General features: G+C 44.3%; 1 pseudogene; it reads right to left on the bottom strand.

The window, feature by feature from the left end:
* Positions 1–2,841: 2,841 nt before the first annotated feature.
* Positions 2,842–2,959, bottom strand: LOC126261054 (5S ribosomal RNA; annotated as a pseudogene).
* Positions 2,960–11,862: the final 8,903 nt, after the last annotated feature.

The following is an 11,862-nucleotide window of genomic DNA, read 5'->3' as shown; positions in this document are numbered from 1 at the left end:
GTAGTCGAACTATCATATGTAGGTTTATGATATACACTAGGAAATTCATAAATGTTTTTGTGAAAAACGAAATATGCTCTAACAACAACAACAAAAAAATGACCCTCCACGAAGAAACTATCCCAATGGGACGGAGATCTGTATATGTGATGTGCATGTATAGATAAACAAATCATTACAATTTCAGAAAAAATAGGATTATTTATTCAAGACAAAGAGCTTCACAAATTGGCATTTTGAACACGTGACGTCTTCGGCCTGAAATCACACTGACTGCAGTAGAATTGCGTCCAGTGATGAGTCTCGCTTCGAACTGAGCCCCGATGACCCGTGAAGACATTTCTGGAGACGCCCCAGACACCGGTAGGATACCAACCTGACTGTCACCCTCCATATCGCCCAACAACCAGGAGTGCTGGTCGGAGTCACGTTTTATCTCACCGCAAGACCCATTTTGGTTACCATCCAAGGGATCCTTACAGCACGGCGTTACGTTGGCTATATTCTCCATATTCTTTTATTGCCCTTCGTGGAAAGCCATCCTGGGCTTACATTTCAGTAAATTAATGCGCGTCCGCACACGGTGAGAGTTTCTACTGCTTCTCTTTGTGCTTGCCTAACTCCACCTCGGCCAGGAAGGTCGCCAGATCTCTCCTACATGCAAGTTGCACAGAATTGCCACGATATTCCATAGGCTGACATCCAGCTCTACCACTCAATCCAAGCGGAATAACTGCTTGCATAAGGACCACAGTAGGACCAACATGCTACTAACTTGCTTAATTTGGGAAGCTGTTTCTCTTGAATGAATTAACGAATTTTTCTGAAACTGTTAAAATTTGTTCGACTATAAATGTACACCATATCTATTGATCTCCGTCCATTCGCATGAATTCATAATAGTGCACAGCTTTTTTTTATTTTTTGGTCTTAGGGTAAAGACGCAGACTGTGCAATATTAAAATATGATAATGTACCATCAGCCAAGTAAGTGCATTTAAATATCTTGGAAGCACAATAACTGAAGACGTGAGATGTCAACGGGATGTGAAAACTCGAATTGCCATAGCGAAGTAGGCATTCAACAGAAAGAGGAGACTCTTATGAGGCAAATTAGATAAAGAACTAAGGAAAAGGCTTGCCAAATGTTTTGTGTGGAGTGTGGCACTATATGGGGCAGAAACATGGACGCTGAGACGAGAGGATGAAAAAAGGTTAGAAGCATTTGAGATGTGGATGTGGAGGAGAATGGAGAGAATAACCTGAATGGAAAGAGTGAGTAATGAAAGAGTATTGTAAAAGGTTGGTGAGAGAAGATGTCTGCTGAAGGTTGTGAGAGAAAGGAAAAAGAACTAGTTGGGACATTCATTGAGAAGAGAGTGCTTGCTAGCAGATGCTTTGGAAGGATTGGTTTGTGGGAGAAGACAGAGATGAAGAAGAAGATACAAGATGATAGACGGCATAAAGCGAAGAGGAAATTATGCAAACCTGAAGAGGATGGCAGAAGACCGGACAGCCTGGAGAACTACCATGTGAAAACCTGCCTTTTGGCAGAACACTGATGATGATGATGATGGTCATAGAGTTTAGAATTAAAAGGTTTCTCTCCTTTAAATGTGTGTGTGTGTTGTAGTAGAATAAAATACCCCAATCACATGATTTTTCTAATGATACGTACGTCTATGCGCAGCCCACAGGAGAAAACTCGCCAAGTGCTGTGAATTTCAGGACGTACAGAACTCGATGTCTGTGGTGGTCTATTTTGGACGTAATTCCACTCGGAGCATTCGCTAGAGCTGCAGCGTGGGGCTGCGTTAGCGCACCGTGCACCACTTGCCCTCTGGAATGAATCGTTTCGCGTTGTCTCTCCTCACCCGACAGTATCGATTCAGCATCTGCGACCGTACTCCTATGAAATTCCGACTCGTAAGAGGAGCTTTAAAAGGGATGGTTTGCAGTACCTCAGCGATCTCTCTGTGCGGCTGCTTCCATCGTAAGGAGGAAAATTTCCTATTCGCGGACGCAACAGAATCTCTCGCTTCGTAATGGATCGAACCCACCTCCTCGATAATTAAGGCGACCCTTGAGATCTCTCGCTGCCGGGGCGCTTTCCACCTAGTAGCGGCGCTCAGAGCTCGCGACGGTAAATCGTTTACGATTTCACTGGGCGGTCTCTGCCAGCTGCTACGACGTGGAGGACACGCCACGGCGTGCTTCGAGTATTTCCCTACGGTGCCGTAGCTCTTAAACCGCCACGCCCGCGATGAAGTGCCCGTCTTACGGCGGCGGGTAGGGTTAAGATAATCCGGCAGCGAACATGCGGGCGGGCAGCACGCGACGTAATACGCTGCTGAAAATTAAATTTCTACGGTGAGGGAAACATAAGCCTGGCAGACAGGATATACGAGCTCGGGCAGCGTCACTTCCAACGCCGAGAAAAGCTACACGGGTGCTGTGTCGCGGTCGTGTCGCTGCTCTAGGGTTGCAAAGTGCTCGGTGACCGCAGAGTAGTAAAGAAGCACTAGCTCATCATTGTGGATCGGGTACCCACAGAAAGGAATGATGGTCAGTTGGTTCATCATGTACACAAATGTGGAGTCGGCCAATTTTAAACAGCTCACACATCACATTGACTGATAGCACTCCGTCTTCAGGCCACAAGTGGCCCATCGGAACCATCCGACCGCCGTGTCATCCTGAGGTGAGGATGCAGATAGGAGGGGCGTGTGGACAGCACACCGCACTCCCGGTCGTTATAACGGTTTTCTTTGACCGGAGCCGCTACTATTCGGTCGAGTAGCTCCTCAGTTGGCATCACGAGGCCGAGTGCACCCCGAAAAATGGCAACAGCACACGGCGGCTTGGATGGTCACCCATCCAAGTACCGGCCACGCCCGACAGCGCTTAACTTCGGTGATCTGACGGGAACCGGTGTATCCACTGCGGCAGGGCCGCAGCCACAGAAACTGATACCTGCACTTAAACATTAATTTCGTCAATAACGAAATTCCAAATCGTAGATAATTTTCTCCTTCGTCTCTCTGGTAAAAGACGACGCGAATTCAGTGATACAGGTGATAAAGTGGTGGTCTATGTAACAAAAGAAATCACGAACGAAAGCTGTCCTGCTTGCATATGAGGGGTGATTCTTATTAACGTTTAAAAATCTCCGGAGCAATGCAGATGACTCCTAAACAATTAATTAAGACATGGGGGGTTACAAATGTCGGGAAATACCCCATAAGTGGATGACAGATGTTGAAAAAATGACGTCACCACATAACGTACCTCGTCGTGTGTGCGGCGGCTGACCCTACCGGCATGTCGCACCTGATCATCGTAAAAATAATTTACTTGACTTCTGGCTCTACTTGCAAGAAAGATATCATGCTATTGCTGGGCATACCAGATACCGACAATGTTTCGTAAACTACTTATGGAGTGCCTTTCACAGCCCGCCGTGTAGCTGGAATGTTCCAGGCAGTGGTAGATGAGGTCAGAACTAACTGCAAACGCTCATACATTGAACTATCCTTATCAGTAGGCGCAGTCGCTGGGAAGACGAACTACGAAGTGTTAGTTTTATTTTCATGTTATTTATGTTTACTATCTTCGACGGTGTCTTCATTCTGTTTTAGTTTTCCAGGCTTGATTAACTATGACTGTTCGCACATTGATATCTTTATAAATAAAACAAAATAAAAGAAAAAAAAACCGGTGTGTCTCTGGGCCCTCGTGCGCGACTTTAGCGTGTGTAGCTCACGGTTCGGGTCTTACGTTTGGAAGCATTATTTTGTTCATTGCGATACACAATTACGTGATTACATTGAGGTAAGATTTATTATTTTATTTACAGATCTCGCGGTGTGCGCTGGTGTGTTGCAAATAACATTACAACAAAATCGGTGGTAATGCGTCACATGTAAATGAGTATAAGCTTCCGAATTGCGTTGTTACCTGTATATGATCTACATTTTCCTTATAAAATAAAGCGCTCCAAAAAAAAAAAAAAAAGAAGGGCGAAAGGAAAGAAACATTTGGTTACAGTGAGGACACTAACTTATACGTTCACACCAGGCCACATTTACAAAAGATATTCGAAATTTGTACCTGTTGCTTGAATGCAAGTATTGCATCACTGAATCGTCTCTTCACGCCAAAGCCCAGCCGTTGCACGCGCGGCGAAGTACCCGTCATATGTCGACGTCACATGCTCAGCATTCTTCCTTCATTTTTGGTCTGTTTCACGACATTTGCGGCCCGGTGTGTCTCATATTAAACTACTTGTCTCAGCGTCATTTACATCGCTTGAGGTTTTTTTTTAACGTAATAGTTGAAAGAAAGCCAGGTATATACATCTATGGACATAGCTTTTCCCTGCGAATAATACATTATTTTCCTCCCAACAATGACTGAGCCGTCATAAAATCACACCGTACGAACTGAAAAAAATGGTATGCAGAATTTAGCGTACAGCCGTTGCAAGGAAGTGGACTATATGTTGATGCCAAAGCAAAGAAAAATGGTGTGAAAGTTGCAGGAGACGCAAGACTAGTCGATCCCAACTTTCACTAGAATGTCTAGTGGGACAAAAATCTGTCTCCTTCCATTCTATACCTCCGTCACACGCAACAAGACAGCTTTGAAGACACTATCAGACGTCTACCGGAGGAATCGTATGCGACACAATTACTGAACCCATATCAGTTTAACAGCCCTACAAAGAACTTTTACGCCAACCTTTTACGCCAAACATGAATGATCAGATGATAATAGACATATGCGGTTCCGCTTACAAACATGCATCAGAGAAGGTCAGTCACCCACTACTTCTTCTACCTTGAGGAAACATAATTGCACAGTAACGACGTACTGTGAACATTACTGAAATACTTAGAAATACTTAGTAACATCTCTGCTGCCGAACAACAAACACGGAAGACGCAGATTACCACCTGCGTCTTCTCTTTCGAATTTCTAGAGCAGCATGCGAATAATCTGATTTTGATCTCGCATGCTCAAGGGGAAATGAGGCTGGCAATAGTAGAGATGAAGAAAGACACAGAATATCGTTCTGTACCTGAAATTGTTATCAAACGAATATTTTTGCAGGAACAGATCCCCAGAAATTGGAAATTCAGTGTACTGAAAGATGAGACAATGGCCAACCCCAGTAAACTTCTACAAGGTAACGTGCTCTTTCTAAAGCACAGGTTAAGCTTATTGCCATCTGACTCTGGAGTGGTATACAAGTTGTGGCAATTCCTCTTCAGTTCTTTTTCCTTTGTTTGTGTCATCAGTCAGCTGACTGATTTAATGCGGCATGCCACTAATCCGTCTCCTGTGCTAGCTTCTTCTTCTCAGCCTATCACTTGCCTCCTACGTCCTCAATTTTTTGCTTCAATTTATCTCTGTAGTACTATGGAAGTTATTTCATGATGTCTTAAGACATAAAGTACCATCATGTCTCTTCTTCTTGTCAGAGTTTTCCATATAATCATATCCCCGCAGATTCTGTGGACAACTATTTCAGTGCGTACCTTATAAGTCCATCTTATTTTCCAGCTTTTTAAGTAGAACCGTACCTTAAATGCATCGATTGTCTTCAGTTCCTGCTTTGCTACAATCCATGTTTCACTTCCATACAATGCTGCTCTCCAACGTACATCCTCAGAAATTTCTTTCTCAGATTAAGGCCTATGTTTGATAGTAGTAAACTTCTCTTAGGCAGGAATGCCCTTTCTTCCAGTGCTAGTCTAATTTTTATGTTCTCCTTGCTCCGTCTGTCAAGGGTTATTTTGCTGCTTAGGTAGTAGAATTCCTTCATCTACTTCGTGATCACTAGATATAATGTTAAGTTTTTCCTGGTCTCATTTCTGCTACTTCTTATTACTTTGGTCTTTGGTCTTTCTGTTTAATCACAATTCATGTCCTGTACTCATTACTCTATTCATTCCGTTTCAGTAGAACCTGTAATTCTTCTTTACTGTCTCTGAGGATAGCAATGTCACCATCCATTCTTATCATTCATATCTTTTCACCTTGAATTTTAGTTCCATAATTGAAACTCGTTTTATTTCCGTCATTGTTTCTTCTATGTTGTGACGTATAATTTTATATACATAAATTTACGGTGCCTACAGTGTCACGTCTTTCAATGTCACACAAATTTTTATTTTTAAAGGGGATCACTTAAGACTATTTCCATGGGTTCGCCCTCAAATTTCTCCCTCATATCACAGAATTATCGTCTGATGTAGTAGAAACTGAAAAAATAAATTCCTTTTAAAGCCCAGTTTCGTATATAATTTATATTCAAAACCTTACACCTGTGTCACGGAACAAATCCTACATCGAGAATACTTTACACAAGTTTAAGGGAAGAAATGCTTCCGATAATCATTGCAGTATTTAAAGAACATCAAAATATGAACAGGCTGAAATGAACAAAGAGTACATGAGACTATGTTAATCAATGCAACTGTAAGAAGCTAAGGAGCATATTATTGGCAAAATGAGAAATGGGGAAAAATGAAATGCCAAAATGAGCAATTCTCAATTGAGAGTAAATCAAAACAATCAGAATGGCTGAAAGAGAGCACAATAACATGACCCATAAATGAATAAGAGCTAAGCAACTAAGCAAATAAGATAATAGGCAAAATTGAGATGCCAACAAAATGAGAGTTGGCCGAACTCCGTCAGCACTTACATACGGTTGCGCTCGTGGCGGCACCTAGCGGCCCGTACGCAACACGCGCGCCTGCGATCACAATGCACTCTTAGCGCTCGCGGCGGCGGCGTCTAGCGGCCCGTACGCAAGTTGTGCGATTGCTGTCGCAGGTCGACCCTTAATCTATGATGTTACAATGTACAGATTGAACAGTAGGGGTGAAAGACTACATCACCAATCTTGCACCCTTTTTAATCCGAGCACTCTATATAGGTTCACTGACTCAGCCAGTAAAGTAAAGATACTATTTTCCGTTCGACGACTACACAGCAGATTCCTGCTCACCGCTTCCGCGTATAGAACTACACCGACTAATGCATTCATTGTTATGCTGGTCTGACTACCAACTGACCTATCATTGAGGAAAATGTGCGCACTGTATTTACTCAAAGGACATAACATGAAACAGTGGAGGAGATACAGGACAGGAGAACTACATACAAGAAGAAAATAAATGAAATAAATGAACGCGTTGATAAAGACACGTTTAAATACAGAGAGATAGGCACCCTGGTGCACGTCGTCTATAACTGTGCCAATAGGCGAGATTTTTCAGACAAGGACAGCAGACCCTCTGGTAGGAAAACACAGTGTAGATCTGTGGCACAAGCCGAATACGCTGACATTTTCATCGACAGACAACGAACTGGATGATACTGGATGATAGACAGATTGGAAGAGTCGACACTTTATAACCACGAGAAACACAACAGCCTTCCGAATTCTGGGAGGCAATGAACCTTGGGGATCGCCCGGAAGTACAGGTCGAAACAAATTTATCTCTCAATTACTACACTCCTGGAAATTGAAATAAGAACACCGTGAATTCATTGTCCCAGGAAGGGGAAACTTTATTGACACATTCCTGGGGTCAGATACATCACATGATCACACTGACAGAACCACAGGCACATAGACACAGGCAACAGAGCATGCACAATGTCGGCACTAGTACAGTGTATATCCACCTTTCGCAGCAATGCAGGCTGCTATTCTCCCATGGAGACGATCGTAGAGATGCTGGATGTAGTCCTGTGGAACGGCTTGCCATGCCATTTCCACCTGGCGCCTCAGTTGGACCAGCGTTCGTGCTGGACGTGCAGACCGCGTGAGACGACGCTTCATCCAGTCCCAAACATGCTCAATGGGGGACAGATCCGGAGATCTTGCTGGCCAGGGTAGTTGACTTACACCTTCTAGAGCACGTTGGGTGGCACGGGATACATGCGGACGTGCATTGTCCTGTTGGAACAGCAAGTTCCCTTGCCGGTCTAGGAATGGTAGAACGATGGGTTCGATGACGGTTTGGATGTACCGTGCACTATTCAGTGTCCCCTCGACGATCACCAGTGGTGTACGGCCAGTGTAGGAGATCGCTCCCCACACCATGATGCCGGGTGTTGGCCCTGTGTGCCTCGGTCGTATGCAGTCCTGATTGTGGCGCTCACCTGCACGGCGCCAAACACACATACGACCATCATTGGCACCAAGGCAGAAGCGACTCTCATCGCTGAAGACGACACGTCTCCATTCGTCCCTCCATTCACGCCTGTCGCGACACCACTGGAGGCGGGCTGCACGATGTTGGGGCGTGAGCGGAAGACGGCCTAACGGTGTGCGGGACCGTAGCCCAGCTTCATGGAGACGGTTGCGAATGGTCCTCGCCGATACCCCAGGAGCAACAGTGTCCCTAATTTGCTGGGAAGTGGCGGTGCAGTCCCCTACGGCACTGCGTAGGATCCTACGGTCTTGGCGTGCATCCGTGCGTCGCTGCGGTCCGGTCCCAGGTCGACGGGCACGTGCACCTTCCGCCGACCACTGGCGACAACATCGATGTACTGTGGAGACCTCACGCCCCACGTGTTGAGCAATTCGGCGGTACGTCCACCCGGCCTCCTGCATGCCCACTATACGCCCTCGCTCAAAGTCCGTCAACTGCACATACGGTTCACGTCCACGCTGTCGCGGCATGCTACCAGTGTTAAAGACTGCGATGGAGCTCCGTATGCCACGGCAAACTGGCTGACACTGACGGCGGCGGTGCACAAATACTGCGCAGCTAGCGCCATTCGACGGCCAACACCGCGGTTCCTGGTGTGTCCGCTGTGCCGTGCGTGTGATCGTTGCTTGTACAGCCCTCTCGCAGTGTCCGGAGCAAGTATGGTGGGTCTGACACACCGGTGTCAATGTGTTCTTTTTTCCATTTCCAGGAGTGTATATCCTCGACGAAGAAAGAAAATTAAACGTGACATGGTAGCACCGTATCTGTGATTCCTAAATTTTAGTTTTGTAAGAGCTGTAATCACATTGTGCCACCTTGTAATAAATCTACGTACTCTGACGACGCTGTGGTGTAGGGAAAAGTGTCGTCGTTGAGTGACTGTAGAAGCATACGAGCTGACATCGACACAATTTCTAGTTAGTTTGATCAATGGTAGCTAGCTCTAAATGTACAAAAACGTAAGTTAATGCCGACGTGTAGGAAAAACAATCCCGTAATGTTCGAATACAGTGTCAGTAGCGTGTTGTTGTACACAGTCACGTCGATTGAATATCTAGGCGTAACGTTGCAAAACGATGTGAAATGAAACGAGTATGTATGGACTATAGTAAGGAAGCTGAGTGACAGACTTAGATTTGTTGGAAGAATTTTGGGAAAGTGTGGGTCACGAACAAAGAGGAGGCACTAGAGACGGAGCACAAGCTTGGATTAGAGAGGGATGGAGAAGGAAAGCGGCCGTATCCTTTCGAAGGAACCATCCCGGGATTTACCGTAAGCGATTTACGGAAATCACCGAAAACCTAAATCTGGGTAGCCGTACGTTGGTCCAAATAGTCGTCCTCCCAATTGCGGGTCTAGTGCACAAACCGTCATTTGTAAAGGAGACCACGCATAGAAAAATTGTGCGACCCATTCTACATTACTGTTCGAGTTTTTGGGATCCGACCAGGTCGGATTAAAGGAAGACATCAAACATATTCAAAGGCTGTCTACTACATTCTTTACCTGTAGGTTGGATCAACACGCAAGTAATAGGAAAATGCCTTAGGAACTCAAATGGGAATTTTTGAAATTTTTTGAAATTTGTGGTAACGTTCTATGGGACCAAACTGCTGAGGTCATCAGTTCCTAGGCTTACATACTAATTAAACTAACTTAAATACTTCAACGGGGGGAGCCGCGCAAGCCGTAACAAGGCACCCTATACCACGCGCCTATCCCGCGTGGAAAAATGGGAATCCCTGGATGGGAGGTGACGTCGTTTTCACGTAACACTGTTGGGGAAATTTAGAGAGTCGGCATTTGAAGCTGACTGCAGAACGATTCTAATGGCGCCAATGCACATATCACCTGAGGACCACAAAGATAAGACGAGATAAATTAGTGCCCGTACGGAAGCCTATAGAGAGTCAATCTTTCATCACTCTACTTCCAAGTGTAACAGGAAAGGAAATGTATGTAGCTGTAGACGTAGAAATAAGTTGTGTGTAGAAATATAAACTTCGATTTTGTGCCTGAAGACTTCTGTTTTCTATTCCCTTCCTATGAAATAATGTGGAACCAACGTCTGCTCTCAAAAGTCTCATACGTTTTTCAGGTTTACGGTTCCTTTGTGTCTCTTATGCTGGAAGACAATTCATGCAAAAGTGGATACAGTAGTGTACCTTCGGTGTTAAAAAAATTGCAGTTGAGCTGGCTGTTATTTGCGTTGAAGATAATTTGCCATGGTTTGTCTGACATTCTGCCTCAGTTTTGTGACTGTTAACATTACCAAGGCTATATTTTCTTACATAGTCAGGCTGCGGCACCTAACAACTTCACTTGAAACACTGACGAAGTGATCACGAAACTTAGACCAATGCATCATGGCAAATTCTTTAATGTCAGATATACAGGCGTTAGCTTAACTATTTAATTCTACGTATGATCATTTTTCGTCGGAATGGTAGTTGTTTAAGGAAATCACGCAAAATGTTACCGAATGTGAAAGCTGGACGAATGTAGTTCCTTCTTTATTGGGCCCTCTTTGTCGCTAGAAGGAACTCAGATACCTGCTGCTAGCGTTGTAATGGATTCGTTTGTTCAGCATGAAACTGTCGCATCAGCAGTGACAGTAGGCAAATTAAAATATTTGATCAATGACAATGGTCAAGTAAAAGTAAGTTGGGCCGACATAGCGGCGTATTACGTGTCACATTACAACACAAATATTCTAAAAGTTATATAGAGCCATATGCTCACCATTTTATTCTTTTCCATTGCGTAAGGGGCTAGCTACAATGTGTAATTGTCTGATTTCAGGTGTTAAGTCGATTTGACTATTAAAATATTGCGCACAAAATTTGTAAGGCAGACCAAATAGTTTTATACAAATGCTGAAAGAGTACGTTTTAGTGGGGTCGCTTCATGGATTGTAACCAAACTGGATTAGTCAGGAAGAGAAAAATCACAGAAACGTTTATAATGTAATATTTCATAAGATGCACTGGAAGTCTTCCGAACTCTCGCTGCCGTTAAACAAATCATTATTCGACGCTTTTCGGAACTATCAACATTTGCAGTGATATGACGGTGTCCACCGAGTTATCCTATTTGACGCTTATGTTTACATCTCTACGACACAACTGCATCCACTCTTTTCTAATCTTTGATGGAGCACTCTATTTTTATTGTTGTCTGGCTTTATGGATCTGACAGCCATGTGGACTATCAGGGATTTTTTCTTTGTGGGAGGGCTGGAAGGTGATCCACTTTGCACCATTATGCCGACTGAGAAACTGCTTGAATTAATAATAAGAGCTCCAACGTCTAGGAAGCCGACAACGCCAGGAAAACGGTTTGCTGACACCATTCCCTTCAGCAGTATCTGAATGACACCTTATGGCAGAGGACGACAAGACAGTCGGTCAGAATCGCGTGGTCCTCTGATCCTGATCGTGGATTCACTTTTACTGCACCTTCCACTGAATCATTCTTGGACGTCGCAGCAGATCACTCACCAAACTACATATTTCATTAGCCACGGATATTATGTAGACTTCTTCCCGTTTCAGTACATCTTCATATTTTATCTGTTGCGTAATTTTTAACATTCTTTCTTAGCACCACATTTCAAATGCTTCCACTT

The sequence above is a fragment of the Schistocerca nitens genome, chromosome 5, assembly GCF_023898315.1.
Source record: "Schistocerca nitens isolate TAMUIC-IGC-003100 chromosome 5, iqSchNite1.1, whole genome shotgun sequence".
NCBI lineage: Eukaryota > Metazoa > Arthropoda > Insecta > Orthoptera > Acrididae > Schistocerca > Schistocerca nitens.
Note: the sequence above shows the minus strand (reverse complement) of the source record. Positions and strands in the feature narration are given on the sequence as shown.